Source organism: Macrobrachium nipponense, chromosome 9 (genome assembly GCF_015104395.2).
Source record: "Macrobrachium nipponense isolate FS-2020 chromosome 9, ASM1510439v2, whole genome shotgun sequence".
Classification (NCBI taxonomy): Eukaryota; Metazoa; Arthropoda; class Malacostraca; order Decapoda; family Palaemonidae; genus Macrobrachium; species Macrobrachium nipponense.
This window is the reverse complement of record NC_061110.1, coordinates 49,359,095-49,375,830: the sequence shown is the minus strand read 5'-3', so window position 1 is coordinate 49,375,830 and position 16,736 is coordinate 49,359,095.

Here is a 16,736-nt window from a genome sequence, read left to right as displayed (position 1 = left end):
CTAGAATGTAAGATTGACGCAAGTTGTTGCAATAATTTTTAACAGAAGCTAATATATGACTTGATATTTTCTAATATTTAGTGATTAAATTCTCCTATAATATATTTACAGTAATGATTTTTTCCCCTGTAGTTCTGCATATGATTCTTTGGCTCATAACTTTTCCGCCAGATATTACACATGCAACAGTTCCGGATCTAGTTGATGAAAAAACATAATTCCTAATTAGAGAGTTCAAAGACTAACTGACCATAAATAACCTTCCAATGACACGCTTTCCGTGGTATAAAAAAAAAATAAATAAATAAAAAATAAAATAATAATAATATGTTTTATTAAAAGTAATTGCTGCCTCAGCTGCATTAATTTTATACAGGTTCTTCTCTATTTTTCTAATTATTGCTTAAACTAGTGAGCAACGCACCGAAGGTTGACATATCTCAATTAGGTAGAACGAGTGGATTTTATTGGTAAAAATTTCAGTTGGGGTAGTCAAATTTTCGGGTATATCCCGTAGAGTTTATTACTGATAGAATTTATGTTAAATTCTATTTCTTTTCTATTCTTTCCGGACGTTTCGTCTGAATAAACCTCAGACATCCTCTTGGGCGGAGGTGGGTGAAGGACTGAAGTGAGAAGGCGAGTCCACCCAGCTGCTTATATTGCAGGCTGGCGCAGCGGGGGGCGTCGTGCCGCTGCCTTTTCATTGGCTCGTGGGTGGGGAGCTTCTTTTTCATTGGCTGCCTGGCTGCGGGCTCAAGCCAGCTCCCGATCGCATGCTCAGCAGGCGCGCCGATCTTCTCAGCTGCATATCATCACGCTGGGCTTCATTTTGATTGGGTACAGGCCGCGTGACGTCACTGCTGGTATTATTCATCGATTAAGGTCACTGCTGGTATTATTCATCGTATTAATGTCGTCTTGGATTGGGGCGTTTTCGGGCGGTGATATGGTGATTTTGCTGTTATTGGAGTGTTTCTTCGATGCAGGTCGGGAGCAAAAAGGCCTCTGTGTTCTTGTTCATGGAGGGCTTTTGTTCCTGGATGAGTAACGCCTCCAGGAGGCGCAGACGCGAGGGTCGGGTGCTCTCCCTATTATCCTGGTGTTACGGATGATACAGTCGCGGGAGATTGTGTCTCTGTGGGCGGTGAGGGCGTGGTTCTTGATAGCCCCTTCTTGGGCATGACAGGAGATTCTCTTCGCAAGACGCATGGTAGTCATTCCAATGTACTTCCCAGGACATCCTCGGTCGGGGCATATGTATTGGTATACTACGTTCATCTGTTCGTCTGCTTGAGGGGGGTCTCCTGATGGCGGTGAGGGGTTATTTATCATGATAAGGTCTTTTGTTTTACGGTTTTTGTAGTATATTATAAGGTCCACTATCTTGCCTTCTTCAATGGGGAGGATGTTTTCCTTAATGATCTTCTTCATCGCCTTCTCCTCCTCGCGGGGTCGTGGGTCTTGTTCCTCGTTCGAGTACCATCTTTCGAGGGCGGTACGCACTTCTCGATTGATGAGCTTATTGGAATATCCGTTATTCACGAGCATCTGTGAAGCTCTATCAAGCTCGAGGTGTGTGTCCTGCCAGGTAGAACAATGGGAGAGGGCCCTTTTCACAAAGGCCCTGACAGTAGTTGTTCTTAAAACCATGTCCTGGATACTTGCTTCTCCCCGTTGAAGGCCACATTCCTAAATTAATTTCTTGCAATCGGGAGCTGGCTTGAGCCCACAGCCAGGCAGCCAATGAAAAAGAAGCTCCCCACCCACGAGCCAATGAAAAGGCAGCGGCACGATGCCCCCAGCTGCGCCACCGCAATATAAGCAGCTGGACTCACCTTCTCACTTCAGTCCTTCACCCACCTCCGCCCAAGAGGATGTCTGAGGTTTATTCAGATGAAACGTCCGGAAAGAATAGAAAGAATAGAAAAGAAATAGAATTTAACATAAATTCTATCTGTAATAAACTCGACGGGATATACCCGAAAATATGACAACCCCAACTGAAATTTTTACCAATAAAATCCAATCGTTCTACCTAATTGAGATATGTCAACTTTCGGTGCGTTGCTCACTAGTTTAAGCAACAATGAGAAAGCAATAATTAGAAAAATAGAGAAAAACCTGTATAAAATTAATGCAGCTGAGGCAGCAATTACTTTTAATAAAACATGTTTAAAAGAGGGTTTACTTCCAGCATACAATAATAATAATAAAAACTTCTGCTCCTATAATGACTGAAAAAAATCGTGCAAGTGAACACATAAAACAGTAAATGAAATTCCGTTTGAGTTTGTATCCAAAAAGAACTACCCCACGACAGAAAAAGAGTGTCAGCTAGCTACGCACGTTCCAAAAAAAGGTCTGTTATAAGAAATATTTTCGTTTTTACTGTTGTTAATTTATTCAGCACGATTGTTCATCTTATTTCTTTTATGCTCGTCTAGCCATAATCAGTATTTTGGATAATAACATCAGACCATTTCGCATGAATCTTCGACAAGCAGATCGTCCAGAAAATCAAGATCTAAATTAAAAGAAACCTGGCCGCATGATTTCTATACATTCCCTGACTGAATAATAAGATATAGAGCTTCTGCTCTGATGAAATAATACGAATGAAGAGAGGCATGGTATAATGATGAATCTCACTCGATAAATTCCCTTAGAATCTGTTTTGGTAAACAAGTTCCTGATTATGGGCAGTGGGAATTGGGAATTACGCATACCTTAGCTCGCTGGGATTTATGAATCCATCTGAGAGGAAGGACACAAGAAAATCAAGTGCTGTCTTATACTTACCTTCATGGAAAACTGAAAACAACTATTTATATCTATATATATATGTTATATATATATATATATATATCTATATATATATGTATATATATATGATATATATATATTATATATTTATCATATATGATATATAGATTATATATATATATATATATAGGTATATATATAGTATAATATATAGTATATATATATATATATATATATATATATACATTACAATAGATATATATATATATATATAAGATATATATATATTATAGCCTATATATATATGTATGTATGTACATATAAATATATGTATATATATGTATATATATTGTTCAAGATTAAGCTAGAACCAAGGAAAGAAATAGCCTTTTACCCAAGTTTAAAGAATCTATACGAGTTGCCCCATCGTCTTTGCAGGAATCCATTCTCCTGTCTTTTGAAAAAGCTATCTCTTCTCCCATTGGTGCTTGGAATTATCCCCTACAGGGGCTGAAGGCGGGGCTTACCAGGAGAAAGCTTCAAAAGGCCTTGAACCCAGGAGAACGGAGTCCTCAGAAGAAGACCAGACCTCAGCGAGGTCAGACACCTGGCTCCTTACCAGACACTGCTGCCCCCCCACCCCCCCCCCCCCCCCCCCACCACCCAACCTCCTGGGCCTGGCTTTTCCATGCTTTGGGAAGCCCAAGTATATTTTGAAAGTCCATAGTGTCAAGGCTTCAAGGAGAAGACAACCAGCATCATCACTAAGGTACTGTAAGGGAAATTTCATTTCAACCAGGGAATTGTTTTTATCTTTGTCTGTATTTCATTTCCTTTTTCTGAGGCGACTTGTGTAGTGTTTCATTCCCCCTCGCCATCTGGGCTCGATTCTGTAATTACTCCCCTGTGATACTAGTAACATTCTCCTAATGAATTTAAGCCATGAAATAGTTTCTGCTGTGTAAACTTCCCAGTCATTTCATTCCCCCATGAGTGGCCTTTTGATTGAGAGAAAATAGTGAATAAAGTTCGCCCTCGTGTGCCCCCTGCCTCACGCCTATGTCCTCTATTTGCAGACAAACGCTGTGCCTGGCTGTGGTAGAACTTGAAAATCCTTCGAAGCTTGCAATTTTGATCCGTTGCGTAATTTCCCTCAAAACGTGGCCGGACTGCTCCCACCACGTGTTCGGGTGGACTGAAAAGCAGTTTCACCTGCCCCTTGTGTTCCTGGACCTCTGTAAATTTATGTAAATATAGTGCTTTTAAAACTTAGAGTCCAGCTTTTATGTAAATTCCTCTCTCTTCAGTAAAACCAGCCTTATGCCTTAGGTTTTCAACTTTTTTTAGTTTAGTTTAGTTTTTCAACATTTTTTTTCTTTGTTCAAACTCCTCGTCCTCTATTCAAGGCCTAAATTTTCAATGTAATTGTATTTTCTGGGAGGAGACGAGGTGGAATTTTGAATAATATATATATATATATATATATATATATATATATATATATATATAGTATATATATATATATATATATATATGCACATATATATATGTGTGTACACACACACACACACACATATATATATATATATATATATATATATAGTATATATCTATATATATATATATATATATATATATATATTATATATATATATATATATATACAGTTGTTTCAGTTTCCATGAGGTTAAGTATAAGAGAGCACTTGTTTTTTTGTGTCCTTTCTCTCAGATATAGATATAAGATATACTATATAAATATATAGATATAATATATATATATATATATATATATATATATATATATATATATATATAATATGCGGTCAGTGTACATATGCAATTATATAAATTATATAACAAAAGAAATTGAATTTGCAACCAACAATAACTTTCACCCTTCAGCAGGCATTAGCAAAATGGCATTAAGACACGATAACCCTTTAATTCAAGACAGTTGAAGGCTACTGTTAAATAGGTCGTTTGTTTCTTCAGACTCAAGAGTTTTTACGGACAAGGATGAATTTCCTTGGACTAATGGTTACTACAAAGTTATTGTGCGGCTGAGTTGATCTAGCGGACGATATACATTAATTTAAAAGAGGGTTAACAAACGACTCGGACTGATCTGAGCGGAAGTAAGATCAGTGTTGGTACATCTGCAATAGCAAACAACGCAGGGACCCATAAATCAGATAATGAGATTTGGGAAGATAGGTTTCTGCATAAACAGAACTTTAACAAGAAAGCCTAATGTGAGTAGTGACTGATTTAGAGTTGCTATGATTAAACAATAAGTTTCTTCAAAGTTCCGGGCGGATCTTCTCTTGAGCAATCCATAATGATGAACTAAATTGGAAAGTACCGTTAAATGCTAGTGAAGACAAAGTCTCAAAATTCTTTCAAATACAAGACCAAAAGTAAATATTCAATAATCACTGGATAGTGAAGGCAGTCTGGAAATCACTCAGTTCGAAATAGGAGGACGAACTATAGTCTTAAAACAGGAGAACGACCTATTGTCTCAGCCTTTATAATTGCTAGCTATGTCAATATTTAAAACTGGAGGGGAAACTGTTGTCTCATCCTTTATAATTGCAAGCTAGGACAATATTGAAAACAGGAGAACTAACTACTGTCTTAATCTTTATAACTGCAAGCAAAAGACAATATCTAGAACAGGAGGACGAACTACTGCCCCATCCTTTATAATTGCAAGTTAGGACAATATTGAAATCAGGAGAACTAACTATTGACTTAACCTTTATAATTGCAAGCTAGGACAATAATTAAAACAGGAGGACGAACTATTGTTTTATCCTTTATAATTGGAAGCTACGTCAATATTTAAAACTGGAGGATAAACTATTGTTTCATCCTTTACAATTGCAAGCGAGGACGATATTGAAAACAGAAGGACGAACTACGTTTGTATTCTTTATAATTGCAAGCTAGTTCAATATTTAAAATAGAAAGACGAACTATCGTCTTATCCTTTATAAGTAATTGCAAGCTAGGTCAATATTGAAATCTGGAGGACAAACTACTGTCTTACTTTTTATGATTGCAAGCTAGGTCAGTATTTAAAACAGGAGGACGAACTACGACTGCAAGCCAGGTTAATACCGTGAACAAAGATAAATAGCTGAATCACAGTGAACAACAAACTTATGAAATCATCTATGAACGATTTGGGAAGTCAGCGTAGGACGTCCTGCTAGGAAAAAACGTTAGGGAAGTATGATCAATACAACCAGTATTACTGAAATTGCAGAATTATAAGTTTGACGAGAATCAAAAGCTGAATAAAATATCATCAATACGCAGATAGTAATAAAGCCATGAGGACATGAGAGTAAAGAAACACGGTTTACATTGTTAAGGTACATTAAGCTATATCAAGATACCATTTCTAAGTTTTCTATTATGTCTTAATTAACCCTGTCTTCCACAGCTGACAGTTAACAGATAATCCATATCATCGTTTACCAAGTAGGTACCTTCCCATCCTCTTCCTTCAGTACAAGATTTGGAGAAATATTCTCTGTGAAGTTTGACCTTTCTTGTCATTTCTCACCCTCAGTATACTTTCAACCCTAATGTTCTTGTTCTTTAATTAACTCACTTGTTCATTTACTCTACAACACCCATAAATGATATCTCAATAATATACCATCTTCATTTCAGTTACAATGCTTATTCGTGAAGTGTATACTTACATAACATTTACAATCTTCCTGTTCATGTTCACAATTTAAACAGCTGCTTTAAAATATCATCTTATAAAACCTACAATTTCCTTAGTAAATCCATCACATAACTGTCTTCCTTTCGTGCCTTTTTTTCTCTTTGTTTTACCTTACTAATGAATAAGAACTCTTCGTTATATCTAAAGAGGCTTACTTAACAATAGTATAATTTTAAATAAGTAGAATTGTCTTGATTTAATTTCGTATAACGGAAAAACAAAGAATACTGCCATTTAATATCTAAAGACTTCCACCACTGCCGCCACACACACACCTTGGTACCCTTGGTCAAAAACGTGTATTCAGCCATTGCCTTTATGAATATGTTTCTGCATGAAATACAATGTCTCACTCTTTATCTCTGTGGACGCATGCTTATCAGAGACTGGAATGGAAATGTTAACTGATGTGTTTCATTCCTAATTTTTCTTTCAGTCAAGTGTCTGATCTCAAATGGACTTTATTGAGATAAATATGAAGCCCATTAACGTTCAATATTCAGGAATAATAAAACCAAAATGAGTACATCGAAAAATATGCAAGTTTTGTTATTCTCAATATAACCTCTTTGAACTCTCCCAAAATCCTATTTTAATGAGAATTACTTTCGTCTAAAAAATTAAGATTAGAAAATGAAAATATCGCCCCATTTTACCGATTTTTAGGAATAAATATTACATTACAAAAATCTTGAAACTCCAATAACGACGCACCCTTAATTCTGGTCCCTAATCGGTAGATTCATATGCATAAAAAAGGAAACCTTGTTAGCGGAACTGCTCCTTCCGATGAAAAAGCTCCAAGGGTTCATCACTCCAGTTTTCACTACCCAGAGTTTGAATGGAGTTCTAGCAATCATTTACAACATTTTTTCCGTCTCCTACATTCCCTTGAAAGTGGAAGCTGTTCTTGATATCATCGAATAAAAATAAAATCCAATAAAGCTCCAAGATTTTTACCTTTTATAGTTCAGTATAGATAGTAAATAGAGAGAAAAAAATCATACGGTGATTTCCATTTAAAAACATCAGTGCATCAACTGTTCTATATGTCTCAGCATGGAGATGCTTGTACATTAATTTTCTAATAAATACAATGTTAGATAATATATAGATTATATAATATCTATATTGATATATATATATATATGTATATATATATATATTATATATATATATATGATATATATATTAATTTTCTAATATACAATTATATATATATTATTATATATTTTATATATTAAATATTATATTATAGTATAATATATATATATATTATATATATAAATATATATATATATATATATATATATATATGTATAGGTAAATAAATCCTTCTGTTAAAACAGGTTACGTCTCAAGTATAAAAGGCCCATTAAAACACTTTGGTTTAAAGCTAGGGACTATATTTCGGTGGTCTGACTACCACTCTTATCAAGCAGTGAATGACGGGAAAAGTTACAGTGGCGAAATATATAGTTCTGTTAATTGTCTTAATCCTCTTTATCGGTTGCCTTAAGGAAAACATTTTTTATGTGGTCAGAATCCCAGGCTCCATTGGAAAGGTTGATCTTATTATCTTGTTGTTTTATCCAATGGAGCCTGGGATTCTGACCATATAGACAAAATCTTTCCTTAAGGCAACGATGAAGAGGATTTAGACAATTAACGGGACTTACAGAGGCTCAGCGACGACCCCAGGCATCACCTAAGGGTATTTCTCTTACTATATATTTTGCCAATGTAACTTCTTCTGTCATAATTGATTGAAGTCAGACCACCAAAATATAGTCCTTAGCTTTAGACCAGTGTTTTAATGTGCCTTTTATACTTGAGATATATATATACACACACACACACACACACACACACACACACACACACACATATATATATATATATATTATATATATATATATTATATATATATATAATATAGTATATATACTTGTATATAAATGTAGCACGAAGGAACATGTACTTGATAATATCACAAAATCCACGTAAGAAGGTGAGTGTCACCAGGACTTTGAACAAGCACTTTTGCAGATAATTCTACATTTTCAAGTTCACACTGAATACAAGGCAAGTTGACAGAGCTTTATATACAAAAACAGAAAGGGGCAGGGTTACAGTTTGTTAATCTGGGCAGTGTGTTCTTTAAGCAAAAGCGATGAAAAAGGAGAATCAATGTATAATCCAGGATTGAGATTTACAATCACTTGATGTGGCTTCAATAAAAATGGACCCCAACAGATTCCTTTTGTGGTGATCATTGTCCCTATAGATTATCGAGGAATTATCCCAGTTAAGAGTATGGCCTGTCTTAAGCCAATGATGCACAATGCCATTTGTTAAGCCTTTTGTGATGGTATATTTGTTCTGAGAGCAACTCACTTTTAGTCCTTTTGATGTTTGACCAATGTAAATCTTATTACATTCTTTGCAAGGAATACTGTACATATACAATACTGTTTGAATAGGAATGCTATTCTTAATTTGTGTATTTCTCAAAATATTATCACATTTAAATACTAAGTTAATATCAACAGTTTTAAGATGGGCACAGCAAGGAATGAAATTAGGATGAAATACTACACAGAGAATATTCTTAAGTTCTTCCCTAACACTGGTTGGACTGTAATATGTCTTTTTTGCTTTATTTTTACAAGATTCCAAAAAAATATGAAGGGTAACATAATGCATCTCCTATTTTCTCAATAATTTTAAACTCATCTTCCAAAACTTCAGGACTACAAATTCTAAGAGTTCTAAGATACATACTAGAAAATGTTGACACCTTAATTTGTTTACCATGGTTGGAGTAAACATGATTATTATGTACCCTCCATATTTTTCGGAACTTTGTAAAAATATGACGCAAAAAAGTTCCACAATAGCTTGAATAAATTGCATTTGGTCATCCACAAACACATATCAGTGCAGGAATAACATCCTCGGAGACGCTTTCGAAGCTAATATGTGCAATACAGGGTTCCAAATCCAGAATGACATAAGAATTAGATGTGGCAAGGGTTCCATTTATAGAAATTAGATACGTAATTCCAATTAACCAATGGTGCTCGGGGACTAGACATCCTAGAAAATGAAGTGACTTGTAGAAACGTGCGTTTGTCAAAATCAATAGGTATGTAAATAGATAACCGTTCTTAAAGTGATATATAATTAGGTGGATGCACGCAATGTGGATAAAAAGGAGATAGACATATGCAAAGAAAAAAATAACCACCCCACCGTTGCCACCGGTTATGATTTAAAAGATCATCACAAAAGGAAAGAGCTTTTCAATGATTTCCCCATCCAATTCAGGGCTTACTTTGGTAAGCGTATCCAAAACGTTTGAGGAAATCGAGGAGTCGAGGGGATATTGTGACTAGCAAAATAGACACATGTTTCTGGTAAATGTGGCTGCTACAACCTCTCTCTTGATTGATGGACAGGGAGATTCCAATCTAAGTTAGCATACATGAATCTTTATCATAACTTTTTAACTGTCATTGGGTCAATTATTAGGTAACATACAGCAATATACTTCAGTTACCACGATAACCCAAAGGGCTGTAAGCCTGATGTTATGACAACCTCATATTAAGCGAAAATGTGGAAAGATTTTTATGAAATTGGTAATTAGGAACTGGAATATAGTAGACTGTACGCCAAAGGCCAAGCACTGGGACCTATGAGGTCATTCAGTGCTGAAAGGGAAATTGATAGTAAGGTTTGAAAGGTGTAACAGGATGAAAACCTCGCAGTTGCACTATGAAACAATTGTTAAAGAAAGTGGACATTCAGTAGCAAGAAAGATAATATGAATGGAGGAACAGTAAAACGAATGTAAGAGGTTGCAGCTAGGGGTGGAAGGTACACCACAAAGAACCTTAAATAATACCTACTGTGCACCAGTGAGGTGCACTGACGGCACTACTCCCCTAAGGTTAATTTGGCTATTAGGAAAGCAGACTGGAAATGACAAGGGGAAAAGGTGACGGGGGACTATGAAGGTTATAGTTTACACAATTCATATTTCAGCAATAAGAAACTACTATTAACAATTTTCATGTACAGAATCAGTATAATAGTTCTGGCTAAGAATTACAATGATCATGACGGAAAAAGCGAATACCACTAAGGCAACAAAAATGACACTGATCTAAATAAACTGAAGTCATTGCAATAATAACTAGTGCTATAAAACGTAACAGAACATTATTAAAATATAACAACCTTATAAAAGGAAATATTCAAGTAGGTAAAGCTTAACGGTTATTTTCCTTTTCTTTTGTGTATAGTATTTCCTTGGGAAGAACAACCAGCACATCTCATATGAAATACAGATGGCTTCTGAATCTTCCAATCGCAACCCTCTGCGTTTCCTGGTGTTTCTAGAGCATTTCATTTGAGTATTTCGTACATTTGATCAAATGATCTGCTAACCTGACATTATGAATTTAACCATACTCCTTTCTGAAATATCATTTCTAAATGTGCATTACTTGGGGAGGGGGGGGGGGGCGGGTTAGGAAAGCCCTATGGAAGAGACTAACAAGAACTGAAAAACGTGTTTGGCGTTGAGTTAAAGTTAAAGGAATTTTATGGATAAGATATTTATGATTTATTTATTAGAATGAAAATGTAAAAAAAAAAAAAGATAATAATAATGTGAGTGTTAAACAGTAAAAAAGTATTTCTAATAAAGTGTATCGTATTAATTTTAATTTTCATTGGTGAAACAAGGCTCTATTTGACTGTAGATTTTAGCACGTTTTAATTTATTTGGTAAACTGAATTTAGGCTGTTTCTCTTCGTTTATTGTGTATTTCCACTAAAACTGAGAGTACATGAATGTGTTTAATTTGCGTCCTTTTTATTTGATCCTTGTTGTTAGAATAAATAGCACTAAGTATGAGTATATATTAATTACGAAGACCACTTAATGTTAAGTAAGGAATATAATGTTTACAACTTATGAATGAGGGGAAAACCTTGCATGTGTCCCGAGTAAGCTAGAGGTCGCATCACGCCTTGTTTTTACTTCCAGTTACTCTTTCCCTTCTTTCTGCGATATATTTCATTTTTCTCTTTCTAAGCCATTGCACTATACGCGCAATCTATATTCACAAAAATATCTGTCGTTTACCTGAAAACTTAGATAGTTCTCTCCCCATTTCTTGTATTTGACCAAGAGAACATTCTTTAATGGGCTGGTGATTTACTCAAGACTTTCTTTTACCTCTGGACACAGATGCTATCTATTTCTCTTCCCATGCATTCTTACCCAAAGAGACACAGCAAAACCCTTTACGTTCTTTCTTTTTCAAAACAAAACGAAAGAATGCTCCTCTATCATTATTTAAGGATAGAGTACTGGAGTCTTGCCAAGAAGAAACATAATACAGCATGCTAAACTTGCTACGAAAAGAATTTCCACTATTCACCTATATTTGAGATACTGTTCTTGTATTACAGATCCTACTTTTCTTTAGTTTCCAGAGAGAATTTCCTTCACAAGACGCTTCGCTGCTCAGTATTTCAGCAGCAAAAATGCTCTAATTGATCACGATCTCTTTCATGTTACACACAATCGGTGCAGTTCCCTACCATCTTCTATTTTCAGTTAAATTCCTTAATCTTCATTTTTATTTAGGGAAAGTTTACTGATCCACTGGGATTGTGTCCCTTATTCACTCCATCCGCCTGTTTTTATGCTCTTTCATTAATCCTGATTAAATAGGGGCATCTAATTGCCCATCATATCGCCATTGAAATTGGACAAAAGAACAAAAAATGTGGAATATTTATTGGAAGAAATATGTGATGAGGTCATAAAAGTTATGAAGTGATGGAACAATGGCGTTGTTACAACTATTAAACTAGAGCTTAGATTAAATTACACTAAAACGCTTTACTAATTAAAGCAGATATAAATATTTTGAAGGATGGTTGGCATGTGGGCTAGGCTTTAAAAAAGTGCAATAAAACGGTTTTTGCCCAGCTCTTTGAAAATACAGTCCATCGTGTGGATTGGGCACTTGTCAGGATTTTTCTTTATTGATAAAATACATAAATATGTTATCAACCTTTAATATGCCGATGTCCTTGTAGCTATTCCGTCGTTGTTAGCTTAAGAATAATTAAGATTTCAGAATTTACTAACATGATTGAGCATCATGAAAAAAATAGAAAATATTCCATTAATATATATATATATATATATATATATATATATATATATATATATATATTATATAGTATATATATTTATTATATATATTATGTATTGTATAATATATTCATAACATTCCGAAAATCTGAGAGAAAAATTGTACCCTCAAAGCAGAAAACTGCTTTTCATTTATCTAGCAATCAATTTACTCTGTATACTACCTATTAATCTGTTTACTAACATCCAAGGATATACGTACGTACGTAAGTTCTTACACACACGTACGGCCTCTTATGCAAGACAGCGTCAATACGTCTTCTTTCGTTGCTCCCTCGGGGAAACAGAAAGCTCGAGATGAGTCCAGATATCTGGAATACCATCTCCCCATAATCAGGAACTTGTTTACGAAAACAGCTTCTGCAGGGATTTAACGAGTAAGGTTCATTATGATACTACGTTTCTCTTCCCTCGGATTCTTTCGTTGAACCGATATATATCCTTATTTGCCCAAAGGATGTTTGGACTTCCAGTGGTCACGGTTAGGAGTTTAAGAGTTCTTTTCAACGAAATTTCCTTAAAGATATAATGATAATCGGACTAGGTATTTTTAATGAGTCTACATTATTTCAGAGTGGACTGGGGATGAACTGAAAATATAAGACGAGCAAGAGGACAATGTCCTGATTCTGTAATATTTTCTCTAATTAGTGGCATACATAATAAAAAAATCAATTAACTATTTTACCAAAGAATCAAACATCTTATCGCGCACGTGAACATATTTTTCTTTGTAGGGTCATTCCAGATAAGATTTCATCTCGATTAATGCCTGATACCCTGGAAGAATGGAGTGACATTGCGTGTACTCTAACATTACATTGTTAACATTACACTGTTAACATGACTCATAAATAATTGCTATTATGCTAACAAATTATATAAAAGACAGGACAGTGGATACAAAAAGGATATGAGAGTAACATCAAGATCATTGTCAGCGAATGGTTAACAGCATAATTCAAATAATTCTATATCAAATCACTGTCTCCATAACATATAAACGGTAAACTATCAATTCCGTTTTAATTCTGAATCTGTTTTCAATAAATCTAATGCCATCATGCATTTATCTCTCTCTAACGCAAGAAAAAAAAACGTAAAAAGGCCTGGTTGGCTTCCGAATTCTTGTTTACTTTTTTTCTCTCTTTTTAATTCCACCATTTATTTCACCAATACTCCTCGCTATCATATAATTTTTTTTCTTTGCAGAAACAGGAACAGTTTGTAATTAAATTAAATTTTTTGGGTGTAATTGTTTTAACTTTCGCGTTCTACGTAATTTATTGAAAAGAGTTCGTTCAACAAATTCCTGATGATTCTGGAGCAGCTGAAGAAATTAAATTATGCTTAACAAAATTATGAAATCATATTTGCGCGTTTCCTGGAATCATTATACACTACTCTTACTTAATAGGGCAGAAAAAATATGCACTCATAATTTTCCTTTAAATTCCATTTTTTGTGTTATGAAGGATAATTAAAGCGTCATATGACCCTTATCATTGGCAGTTCATTATTATAATTTAATAATTTTACTGCATGACAAAACCCAGAGCCAACAATTTTTTTTCCTAAATTACATATTCATGAAAATATCTGAGCTGTAGAAAATAGTTTTTGTCGGGCATAGGAAAAGAAACCTCGTACCTAATCCAGAGAAGATGGCTGTGAATGCTTAATTTTTTTTTCATTAAAAAATGCTGTAAATCTCTAAGAAAACTGCCAGTTGCAAGATGGTGCATTTTAATACTTTTATCAAAATACCCTTGAATTAAACTTCAGATTTCCATAGGTTGTACAAACCCTTTACCGCTAATGGCCACGCTTTTTATCATCTCCAATACCGCGTTATTGAATTCTTAGAAAATATTTAAGAAACTGAAGTAACAATTTCAATTAAGGTTTTAGTCAAAGTTAGTACTAATATTAACCATATATTCTGCTATTATCAATAATAAGACGAATTACAATCTAAACTTGATTAAATTACTAATGGTTGGTCCTGGCTATGCAGATGGGCAGTACGTAGTTCTCCTGGTTCACTGACAGATTCACCGACAAACACGGACACCGAAGAGCGGCAGTTGAAGCTCTCTGCTCTACTGAATAGTTCATGGTTGTAGCCTAGAGGCGTAGATGGTGTAGACAGATGTGCTGAGCTATCACAGGAGCACTCCAAGGATGAGAGGTTATTATTCCATTTCTTCGCTGCTGCGAAAATGTAGAATATCTAAAAAAATCCTCTTGAAGGTGCGAGAGGTGAAGTGTCGTGTTGACGTGGCGGTAGCAGTAAGAAGAATCTGCTCTTTCCAAGACGTTGCTGTTCACCTCAGCTCGTTTTGGACAAACAACCAGAGGACCTCTTCGAAGCTGGGTTATCAGTTATCAGGTTAAAATTTAAAGTGAATTCCAGCCGCTAAGATTGTTTATCCATATAAACGTAATAATTAACATTAAGGAATTTTTAAATTAAAAAATCAACCGAATATTGAAATTTCATCCACAGCGTGACACGAAGAGGCCTCTGTTCCTTCGTCTAGGTCTCCTCCATGCAAGGCTGACCTCCCAACTCTTCTGGTGCAACAGGAGCTCGGCTGACGGTATCACCCACTAATCAAATTTCCCTGGGGTTGTACGAAGGACATGCCTAAGACATCACTACCTCCTTTTCAATATTATCTCCTCTACATTAATACTCTTTCGTATCACTTTTAATTCTATCCTGCCATCTAACTACATATCTTCAAATACAGAAAATATTTCAAGTATAGCTTCATTGCCACACCATGATTCATGCCTTCAGAGTTTAGAGCAATACAGATTGTGCTAGACTTACCTTCGCATGCAATATCAGTCTATTCGATTTCTAATTCTTATTACGCAAGACAATTGTCTGATTCGTCTGTTTTAGGCTTTCACTACATTCGAAGTTAAAAGGGCCTGAACTGATTATCTCTCTAAATATCGGCAAGATTCGTCCTTATCAATGCTTTTTCCATCGAAAGTTATTTCAGCCTTATATGCATAATCAGTCCTCATTACTTCGTTTTTCTTCGATTTATTTTGGCCCCATATCTCTAACTATATGATGCATTCTACTAATTAAGCTTCATCATTCTGGTGTTGCTTTGCTAATTACAATATGAATCATTTACATATTCTATTTCTGTCAAGTTTCTGTCGTTACTCAATCTACATCTCTTCCAGATGTGACCACTTTTTTTAGAATAAAAAATCTATGAAAGGTCTAACAGAAAAGGGAAATAACATTTCCTAGTCGCACCCCTTATTTACACCAAATTCACTTGACAAGACCAAATCACAACTAACTTGGCATGTATTTCGTTCAAGGATATTTTCAATTATCTTTGCGTTAATAAATATGCCACTGGTGCCAGATCTTTCACAGCATTGCTTTCCTGAACTGTCAGATTTCTCCCAACAATTATAATCCACGAGAAGCGGAGTTTTTAATTCTACATACTGCTGCATGGTGTCTAAAGTCAAAGATTTGATTCACTTCTACGGCAAGGCATCTCTAAATTATCATAATGTTCAGTAATACTTTCCTTCTGAAGAACAACAGCTGATCATATACAGTATTAATGTGTTCATGGTTACGAACGAGAGAGAGAGAGAGAGAGAGAGAGAGAGAGAGAGAGAGAGAGAGAGAGAGAGAGAGAGAGAGAGGAACTATTTATTTCAATTAAAAGCATTTCCACATTAGTAATTTGCCCGAAAGTGCCGCATTTACCCCTACATATGTCAACCACGGAGGAAAACAGTTAAATTGTTGTGTGCGCCCGTTATGTTAACGTTTTAAAAAAGCATTGGCTGTGTTGTATTACAATTTTAGGAAAATAGAGCCATAATATTTTAGTTTCTAAACTATGACGAATATTTGTTTTCAGGTGATACCGAAATGCACAACCTTCCTGGTGGGAGTCAAATTGTCATTCTATTATTTCTCATTTATTTT